Raw genomic sequence first — 11,552 nt, 5'->3', positions numbered from 1 at the left:
CTCTGCTATATGATGCTGTATTGATAACCTCTGACATATCACATCTATACAGCTCTCTGCTCTTTGTGCTCCACAGTCAAATGTATTTGATAGATTGTGTTACAAATGTTCCCATTTTTTCAAACCAAATGTGACTTTGTGGAGTTTGAATTGAAATGTATGGCATAGTCCATGTTATTTTATTTCGTTTTATATAAAACAATGAGTGTATATCTATATGTATATAGATAGATAGCTGCATCCTACCTCATAAAAACATTATATCTACATCTATATATATCTGTATATATATATATATATATATATATATAGATAGATAGATAGATAGATAGATAGATATACAGATAGATATAGATATAGATGTAGATATAATGTTTTTATGAGGTAGGAATGCAGTCCTTTGTGGTCATGAAATGGTATTGTAGGCATATTATGTGAAACAAGTGTTAATAACTAATATTTGTTGTGGTTGTATGCTGCAGGAGCCTAGCTACAGCATTGCCTTGGTAATGGGCAGACATGTGAGGGCATGAGGCACCTAATGTTACTGAGGATACAATGACAGACATTTTTGTATAGAAATTCAGCTGATCTTAAATTTGAAATTTTAGGCTGAATTGCTTAAAAATACAATACACTGTGTGCATCTACAGATGTTTTAATTCTTGATCTTTGGCTTGTTTACATGACGGCACAATATGTTGATTATGGACGGCTACATGACATATCACCAACACGTACACTGTATGATAAACAAACAAACAAATACACACATGCACACATAAATACATACAGACATACAAAGAAAAAAAAAATACAAAAGATACAGGATTTGAACAGTTTCACTGCTTGGGCCTAAGTCCCCTCCAGACCAGATATTACTGCAATTATAATAAGATCTATTCCTCTCTCTCAGTGTTCACACTCTAAAACCAGGAAGAAAAGACATAAGAGCAGCCAAATATGAACAGTCCTGTCCAATTTCTTTTTTTCTCCCCTCCCATGTGGATTTATTTCTTAATGTGAGAGTGACAGAAAAACAAGATTTGTTGAAAAACAAGAGACAAGACACTGAATGATTCAACAAATAGATACATAAGGCACCAGAAGTGGTCCCTGTAATTATGCCTGGAGAAGCTGCCAGGCTTGGAGATAATTACACAATTAATCCACCATTTCGTTCTCCTGGAAAGTGAACCTTCTCTGTTTGTTTGTCTCCATCAGTGATTTTCAGTCCTAATTAAAGAGGAAAATTCAGTGAAAGCATGTGGTTTTTTTTTGTTTTAATACATCCTAATCTTAAAGACAGAAGCGCTTATGGTAAGTTTCAAAGGTTTAGAAACAAGTGAAATGGATTTCAGTGAGAGATAATGGAATTAGAATGTCAGTTACTTTTAAAATTGCTGTCAGATAGCAACACATCACTAGCATTCAGTAAAATTAACAGCTTATATTTTAAAAACAGTTTTTAAGTTCTTGGCCCTTTTCTCAATGAAAATACCTGAGTGATTTTTAAAAATGTAATACTTTGGTTTGTGTAAACCATGTAACCTCTTGCTGGTACTTCTCATTTCCATGGTTTGCATCATCTTTATAACCTATTCAAGCTTTTTTTTTTCCCATCTTTTCCAGCTTCTGGTCTTACTTATCTTACAAAAATATTACTCAGCTGGCCATGGTAAAAAGACCTAATATATGTTTATTTCATGTAGAAAACCCATCATCTGATTTTGGCTGACTTTGACCAAAATTAGATTAAGTGTCCAGTGATTGTGTGTGTATAGTGCACTATATTACAGTCACAATTTATTTACCTTTAATGTATCAGTAACAAGAGTGAAGCTTTATCTGTTGAACCTCAAATGGAGATATAATGATATACAAAGCGTTCCATTTCCAGAGAGTGGCTGCACTCAGAGCTGGGTTCTCACACACAGAATAATAGTTTGTTTTGAAATAGTGTATTTTGTTTTTTCCTCCTCAGGTCTTTTCTATTAGGACAAACTTTGATCATGGACCCACCAATGGGTGTGTGCAATTAATTTAACAGTATAAATTAATTACCTCTCAGTAGCTGACAGATATATGTCTAGGTTCAGTTTGATTTTCAACACTATTTTAGTTTCATAGTTGGTACAAATCCCATCTCTTACCAACATGGTTTGGTAAACCCAGACACAATGCATTCAGTGATTATGATGGAGGGGCAATCCAGTCTCACTTGGAATCAATGCGGTGAGCTCTTTTTTGGACCTTGATTCAATACAACTTCAACAAATTACTTAACATCTTAATTTGTGATCATCATGCATACATATGACATTGTCCACACCTGATGTGATAAAAACTGCTAATTGTGATTAGCTATAGTGAACACACACTACAGTTCAGTACAGCTGAGTAGGAATTGTACTCTACAAGAGAAGTCGTCCTCCTCTGGCTAGCAGCAGGATGGTAGAGCAAAGGGCGAGAGTCATTAGGTTTGTTTTAATGGAACTAAAGGACAGAGAGTCCCAGAGGGTTTTGGGTTTCACTTTATGACACTAGCTGTGTAAGTGCAGAGTCAATATGGGTTTGAGTTGATCAGTTGGGTCAGGGATGAAGCTGAGCGCAAGGATGGGTACACATCACAGGAGACGGGAGGGCATACAGCATCAAAGCATAGCAGGATGTCAGGGGATCGTGGTATTCCCAGACGGTTAGACGGGAGATGAGTCTTCCATGTCACGTGACACTCCACTCTCATAAAATCTGGTACACTCGGGACACCAGATGGATGGAGTAAAAGGAGAACTCAGTTGTCACTGAAATCACTGTCCGTGAGCACAACAGAATTATTTCTGTTTCTTATCTACCTATAAAGTTTAACTGACCCAGCAGCAGGCCAGTCCTCATGCGACTCATAAACAGCCATAATTCTAGTGACGACTGTGCAATTAGAGTAACAGTGGGTACATTCCAAGAATTCATTCACTGGTATTCATCTGCTCTATTCAGTAAATAATGGGGTTGATGTTGTTGTTGTGTTGTCATATACAATAACATTATATGTAACTATAATTTTTAGCGAGATGGAATGATGTGATTGATCTTTCACTTCAAAGATTTTTTTGCTAATATATGTAATTTTAAATGTAGATTTTATGCGTTTGTTATACTAATATAATATAGGCTGTGAATGCAAGTTGATTACCTATTCTTTCCACATAAATATGCATGACATAGACGTGTAACTCATTTTTTTCTTCTTTGAATCCACAAAAAGGTGTGCCTGGTTGAGGAATTCAGAGAGAGTTACAAGATTAAAGTTCGAGCAGAGAGGTGAGGATGTAAGACAATAATGCGGAGTGTATTAATGGTCTAAGTGTCGGAGGAGGCCATTGCAGGAGGAGAAGGTGCACAAGGGTAGCTCCAAGGACACTGGTCACCAGGTGTGACCCTTGACTTCAGTCAAACTAAAGCTAGGACGGAAAAAAAAAAAAACCAAAAACAGAAAAAAGTACAAAAGCTTGCACTGAAGACTGGTGAATCTTGCTCTGTCTCGCACTGGGTGAGTAACCTTTTGAGGATGAGGTGGTGTGGGGAGATTAGATTCAGGTGCAGTTTATCATTTGTTCCACCTAGGCTTGAGACTCTGTTGTCCCTTCACTCTCTCCGTGGGGCTGTGGAATGGCAGGTGGGTGCCGGGCAAGGCGCCGCAGCTTGACAGGTGATCTCTGGCTGTGCTGCTAAGGTTTTGGCCGATGTCTGTCAGCGTGCATGAACCTGGCTAATGTCCTGTCTTTTCACGTCATTCCAATACAGTGTTGGTCAAGTGGCATCGTTCCCTGTTGACCTGTGTCTTGTATGAAGGTAGCCATTTACTTTTGGAGAGAAAGAGCAAAGAAATGTTGGGCTTATTTAATCTGAGGGCGACTGAGTGAATGAGGGATTTGATTACATCACGGCCCGACTATAACTCAGCATCAGTTTGGCTCTTTTTTCCTTTATTGATGTAACACGTCAGAAAAAGAACATCAAATCTGATCTTGACAAAACACATTACAGTGCTTGCAGCACGGAAGCCACATCCAATAGCCCGGCGTCTCTGTGGTTCCATTAAAAACGTATCAGTCAACGGCTTAACTTGAAATCGCCTTACACTCGACATTTGTCTTTAGATATTTCTTTTAGTTGTGATTGTATTGGTATTGTATTTTGAACAAACTTAATTTTGAGTGTCTCCTAGCATTGAAGAGAAGTCTTCAAAACAGCGAAAAAATGGGGAAAAGAAGGTTCAGAACTGAATTTTAATAACGGCAAGTAACTGTATGTTTTCATTGTTTTAATACAAGTTACAATGTCGAACTGTTGACAGTTTGTCAAAAAGTAATACTGAATGACTTTTATTATCATTTATTTTGTAGCCTGAAGGGTAAGCAGAACCAAAGAATAGAGCTATAACACTTTAGGTTACCCCATATGATGCAAGTAGCAGTGTCTCTATATGACTGGAGGAGGATTGTGTGTAAATTGCTCCCAGTGAAAGCTGTTAGGTATGTCTTTGCTCATCAGCAACTAAGGTGATTGACGTCTTTCTGTCAGACAAAGGTTTTGCCATTGTTTTGTTGGTTTCAACAAATTATTCATAGGTTATATTTGCAGTGAATGCCATATGCACTCTGTAAAGTCACATTCACAGTAGCTCACTTTGCCCCTGATTAAAAGTTTTATTACTATTAAAAATATGGAGGGAGTTGTATATGATATAAAAAATGACTCTAACTTAGCATGATACCTTGTGTTTTATAGTATTTATAAGAGATTTATATCTAATGAACAACAACAACAACAACAAAATAATAGTGAATGTCTAAGTTACTGTTTTAAATAACCGTGATGTTACTTTTACTATTGCAAACCCCTTTCATCATTACTTAATCACCACCTGATGATTATATAATTATTATTGTGAACCTCATATAATGTCAGTAATGTTCTCAGGAGCTGCTGTACCCACTCAGCCGCACTTGTTTTTTTCAAACACAAAGAGACAGACCTGAGGACATGTGGCAAATCTTGATTCTTCAAGCTGCAATAAGGTGCCACACAGTAGAGGTACGGTGTTCTGAACTGCTTTAATGAAGTCTTAGGAAACCATTCTTGTAATTTTCAGTCTACACAGCAAACAAAGCAAACAGCACAAGAAAAAAAAAAAACATCTGTCAGGAGAACAGAATCTATTTTATTTTTCCAGTAGAGATCACTCATCTTTCAAATTAACATAATCTTGGAAAAACAAATATAGAATATGTATATATATTTCTATTTCTCTATAAATATACATTTCTGAACACTTTGTTCAGGCAATCGAAATGCATTTATAGCTTTGAACATTTAACTGTTTACCATTTTTTTTTACTTTTTTGTATCAACAGTTTTGTCATTTAAGTCCTCTGTTAGCATATTATTCATTCATTTTCTAAGCCGCTTATCCTAATTATGGTCGTGGGGGGCGCTGGAGCCTATCCCAGCGCTCATTTGGCGAAAGGCAGGGAAACACCCTGGACAGGTCACCAGTCCATTGCAGTATTAGCATATTAATAGATCAAATTTCAAACATCTTTTTTAGAATTTATTTCTGCAAGATTACAAGTTGCAAAACGCATACAGAAAGGTGTATTCTCAGGACATAGAAATTTTAACAATAAAACCTTGGGTATTGTTAGAATAGGTCAAGGCCAATCCCTCCCACCCACCATTCTGTGGGTGATGATATTTCATCTAAAACAACAACCCAATATAATGACAGAGATGCAGGCTTTAGCGGGTGGGTAATGAATCAAAGTTTTCACAGCGTTGTGTGTGAAGAAGGCTAAGGCCTCAAACTGAGTTGGGGAGATTGATATATCTTTTGGAGAGAGACCAAACAATGCTACCGGTGGGCAAAAGGGTAATATGCTTGTCCAGCACAGCTGAGAATCATTTAAAAATAACTTGCCAAACAGACATGAGGGCTGGGTAAAAGCTGAAGCATGTGGAATAGAGAGGCAGGGGCTTAATAACATCTGTCACGGTTAAAGTCCGTGCCAGGTTTTATTCTTGGTACTTTAAATTTAAACCAGTAGACACAATGACCAGTCTTCAATTAGGCCATACCTTGAACATATGGTGGAGTGAATTTGATGCAGAACTTCGACCCCCTCCACATCCTCAAAGTCATAGAGTCGGCGTTGGGGAAGAGAACACTCATATTTAAAGAGGTCGGAGTCGCAACAGGTCAGCGTGACACTTAGGTATTCAAATTTATGGCAGGCTAACTGGAATGCTGATGTAGGGAATGGGAGGCTGTTTTCAGTAATATTTACCAGGAATAGTTTCACTCATCCATATTCAGACTGTAGCAGGAGAACGAACTGAAATCATGTATAAGGTATGAGACCTGAGAGAGGTTAGATATTGACAGAGAAGGGTTAGATAATGCCTTGATAAGGTTATCATTACGGATGGCAATGACCAAGAGTTTTTGCACAAGACAAAAAGATTTGGTGACAGCAGATGTTATGTTAATATATTTGAATATAATATTACATAAGATGCATTGTGACACAGTGCAATGATAAATAAGAGGAGCACATGTCATTTGTTTACACTCATACAAGCACAGAAAAGTATAAGAGTTTAAAGCATGAGCCCATGAATTTCTCACCAAAATCAAAATTATGTAAAGGTGTAAAAAAAGATACATCCGTATGAAAGCGATCAGAGGCCTTCTCAAGGTCAAGCTTGAGAAGTATTTCTGGTGTCTGTGAACAAGAGGGGAAGCGTATAAGATATATTTCCCTTCTGATATTAAAAAAAGACTTTATTAAAAAAAAAAAAAAGCTTTTGTTTAATAAAACTGGCATGGTCAGTGTGGATAACACGAGACAAAAGAGATTCCAGATGCCAAGCTTGGACCTTGGCAAGTACCTTTGTGTTGGAGCTGAGGAGGCTAATTGCTTCTACACTAAAATAACTAGACATCTGCATCTGTGATTTTATAGATTTGATGATGTAGCTTTTGTCTACTCTTGCTTTTATGGTCTTGAATTTGGCTTTTTGACTTAGGCAGGCTGAGACTTGCAGTAATTTCAGACAAACAAACAAACATGATCCTCTTCAATTTTTTTTTTTTTACTTTACATCCTAGAGAAGCTCTTCTTGACTATATGCACAAAGAGTCTACAGGGGCCCCTTGGGACAATGATCACTCCTCGTTCGCTGGGCTCTTAAAGAGGAGGAGATCCAGTTAACCAATACTGCTGATCTCAGCATCCTAACTAACTTACGAGATAGGAATTATAACTAGGGCTACTGAATACATTTTACTATTCTCCTGTGCCATTCAAGTAATTTACTTCTACATGCATCCACTGCAATGGCTAGTACTGGGTGAGGCATACCATCTTTTGAAAGATTACTGCACTACACTGCACTAGTAAGTTAAATTGGGTTTGCTCGTTTGGTTAGGATTCATGGTCAGTTTATAACTGTGTGTCTTGTTTAGTAGCGTTGCTATATTACCTGGTAGTTTTAGTTACTGTAGCGTTAGTCACCGAGTTGCTAATTTGCATTTGTGTACTAGTTTGTTAGCTTTTTGCCATGGCCGATTTCTGATTTGTTCTGGTTCCTGAAGGGGCGTCTTCAGGAACTGCGAGTGTTGTGAGCCACAAGGCTCTTTAGCAGTGTTTCCGCTAAGCGTTAGCTGTAGCGACAGCTGGAGTGGTCTCATCTCCCTTGTCTCGTCGGACTAAGACTCGGTCGGTCTAAGACAAGGGAGTCTATCTGCGGGAGTCCACTGATGAAGGACGACGAGGGGCACTACTGCAGTCTGCTCGCTAGCTATCCTGTAGTTGGTTTTTCTCTGTCCCCATGCACTAGTTGTGTTGTTTTTCTGATTCATTCATCCATTTGTATACCTACCTGAGTTTGTGCTACTAACATCTATTGTTCTGCATCGTCTTGTTCCTCTCCCTCACTAATCATGCCATCTACTCACTGCTGTCTGAGTCTCCCCTTCCAATCTTAGCAGGTGGTGACCTATGCAACCTCACATTCGTAACCTGTCTAAACTTACTCATCCACCTCGTTCTACTGATACTACTGTTGTCAATTCCGGTGGCCTCTGGGAGTGCTAGTCGGCAGTAAGAAGGCCAACTTCATCTCTGCTCAGCCTTCCATGCTGTCCCTGAAATTTCTAGCCCTCACTGAGACGTAGAGCACACCGGAGAACACAGCCACTCCTGCTGCCCTCTCCTCTGCCGTCACCTTCTCCCACACCCCTAGACCCTTGGGGAGGGGTGGAGGAACTGGTTTCCTGATCTCCCTGATCTCGTGGAGTTTCCGTGTCGCCTCTCTCCCTTCCATCTCCCCCACCTCTTTTGAATTTCATGCTGTTACTCTTTCTTCCCCTTGTAAATTGCACTGACTGTTCTCTACCTTCCACCAGGCCCTCTGCAGTCATTTCTAGATGAACTGGACACCCTCCTCAGCTCCTTTCCTGAGGACGGCACCCCCAACCTGCTGCTTGGGGACTTCAGTCTTCCTCTGAACTCTATTCAGTCTGCTGGTCTCCTCCCCCTCCTCCAGTCCTTTGGCTTCACCACAGTGGAGTCCTCTCCAACTCACAAGGCTGGCAACCAGCTAGACCTTGTCTTCACAAGAGGCTGCCCTGCTCTTGATCTCACACTCACACCTTTCCACACCTCTGATCACTTCTTCCTATCCTTCTGCCTCCCACTCATGTCCTCCCCTATATCCTCTGTTCCCACCCCATCAGCATCAACTCAATGCAACCTTATCACCCTCTCCTCTAGTTCCTTATCTTATGTTGTTTGCTCTTCTCTTCCTTCTGCTGAATTATTCTCACTTCTCTCTGTTGATGAGAAATCCTCCACTGCCCTCTCTGCACTGTCCCCCTCTCTGGACACCCTCTGTCCCCCTGTTACCAAACCAGCTCGTCCCCTCCCACTCCCTGGCTGACCAACTGCATTCATGCAGACAGAGCCAAACTTGGTGCGGCTGAAAGGAGATGGCAGAAATCAATATCTCCAGATGACTTATCCCATGTCCACTCTCTTCTCATTTTCTTCTCCTAAAAAAAAAAAAAAAAAAAAAAAAAATAATAATAATAATAATAATAATCCTCTACCCTATCCTTCGCTAAGTCTGCCTTCTTCCACTTCAGGATCCACTCCGCCTCCTGTAACCCTCACAAACTCTTCTCTACATTCTCCTCCCTCCTCTCCCCTCCTCTTCCTCCTCCCTCATCCCTTCCTGCAGATGACTTTGTCTCCTTCTTTGAGAAGAAGGTAAAAGACGTCTGCAACTCCTTCCCCTCATCTCTTCCCACTCTGGATCCCACACCCGCTGTCTCTCCCACCACCTTCTCCTCCTTCTCCCCCCTAACTCCCTCTGATTTTCTACAACTAATAAAATCCCACCGTCCCACTACCTGTCCTCTTGATCCTATCCCTTCCTCTCTCTTTCTGTCCATCTGTGAGGACATTCTTCCCTTTCTTGCCTAATCAACAGCTCCCTGTCTATAGTTCCCTCTGTTTTGAAGAGGGCATGGGTCACTACTAAAGAAACCACTGCTAAAGAAACCCAACTTTAAATCCAGCTGATGTCAGAAGCTACAGTCCAGTATCTCTTCTATCATTTCTCTCTTTAACCCTTGAATGCACAGTCTATAACCAACTCTCTCCCTATCTCCTCCAGAATAACCTCCTGGACCCACACCAGTGAGGATTCACTGAGACTGCCCCCCTCGCAGTCACAGAAGCACATCACTCTGCCAGAGTGAAGTCACTCAGCTCTGTCCTCATACTACTTGACCTCTTTGCAGTGTTCAACACTGTGAACCACCAGATGTTCTCTCGTCCCTCGCTGGGATCGGCTTCTCAGGATCTATGCTCACATGGTTTGAATCCTACCTGTCTGACCGTTCCATTCAGGTATCTTGGAGGGAATTGGTCTCCTCCCCCTGGCCTCTCCAGACCAGGGTCCCACAAAGTTCCGTACATGGCCCACTCCTTTTCTCCCTTTACACTAAATCATTCGGACGGGTTATCTCCGCCCACAGTTTTTCCTACCACTGCTACACTGATGACACAAAGTTGTTTGTCTTTTTCTCCCCCCCTCTGACACTCAGGTCCTGCCACACACTGCAGCCTGCCTGGCCAACATTGCCTCATGGATGTCCACTAACCATATTAAGCTCAATCTGAAGAAGATTGAGCTTCTCTTTTTTCCCAGCCAAGAGCTTCCCTATAATTGAAGTTCTGATCACCATTGAGGGTTCTGTGGTGTCCCCCTCCAGGTCAGCCACAAACTGTGGCGTGACCCTGGACGACCAGCTAAACTTCCCAAGCCACATCACGGCGGTCAACCGGTCCTGCAGATTCTCTCTCTACAACATCAGGAGGATCCGCCCTTTCCTTACTCAACAAGCGACCCAGCTCCTAGTCCAAGCACTTGTCATCTCCCGCCTTGACTGGCTGGCTTACTGGCCTGCGCTATCAGGCCGCTTCAGCTGAATAAGAATGCTGCTGCATGCCTGGTATTCAACCTCCCAAACACTCTCATGTCACTCCGCTACTCACTACACTTCACTGGCTTCTGGTAGCAGCCCACGTCCAGTTTAAGACACTGGTGCTGTCTCACCAGGCCACAAAAGCTCTTTCCCAGAGACCTTCAGTCTCTGATCACTCTATACACTACAACCAGATCTCTCTGCTCAAATTCCTCTGGGCAGCTGGCGGTCCCCTCACTTCAGGAGCCGGGCAACCATTCCACTCGGTCATGTCTTTTTTCTGCTTTTGTTACATGGTGGTGGAATGACCCTCCTCACCCAGTCGGTACTGTAGAATCACTCACCATCTTTCACAGGAGACTGAGATGTTACGTTTTTATATTTTATGGTATAAATTGTAAAAAAACAAACAAAAAAATCCCATTTGTACTAACCTTGTTTCTATGCTGCATGTTCTCTTTACCAATTTCTGTTTTATCGTTGCAGGATATACAGGAGCGTGGGACTGAAAATAATTAATTACATTCCCACTGTGATCTTTTGCTTATGAGGTAGTTAGTGTTACAACCCCATCTAGGATGGGGTGAACATAAGTGTGTGGGATGACCTCCTTTCCCCGACACCAGAGTAACCGAAACACCAACACCAGTAACTGCTAGTCAGCTTTTTTATTACCAACGAAACACAAAAGACTTCGGGGGTGAGCCAGGGAAAGGGAATAACATAGCCAAAAGAATACCAAAAGAAAGACAAATCAACATCCCTCCCTAACTAATATAAACAGGAGAAAATAGGTTCACAAATAGTTCGGCACCCACCCCCTATGGGTGCTGACTAACAGAATGAACAGAAAAGAACTTAATCAGACAACATGATTATTTACGATTATTTACAAAGTACACAAGTCCACATCGTCCCCACAAGGATTTGTCACTAAAAAGTTATCGCGGTGGCAGGAGTTTGGCAGGACGATCAGTCCAGATGTTCGCTGTGCAGC

Source organism: Chanos chanos, chromosome 10, assembly GCF_902362185.1.
Source record: "Chanos chanos chromosome 10, fChaCha1.1, whole genome shotgun sequence".
NCBI classification, from domain to species: Eukaryota; Metazoa; Chordata; class Actinopteri; order Gonorynchiformes; family Chanidae; genus Chanos; species Chanos chanos.
Note: the sequence above shows the minus strand (reverse complement) of the source record.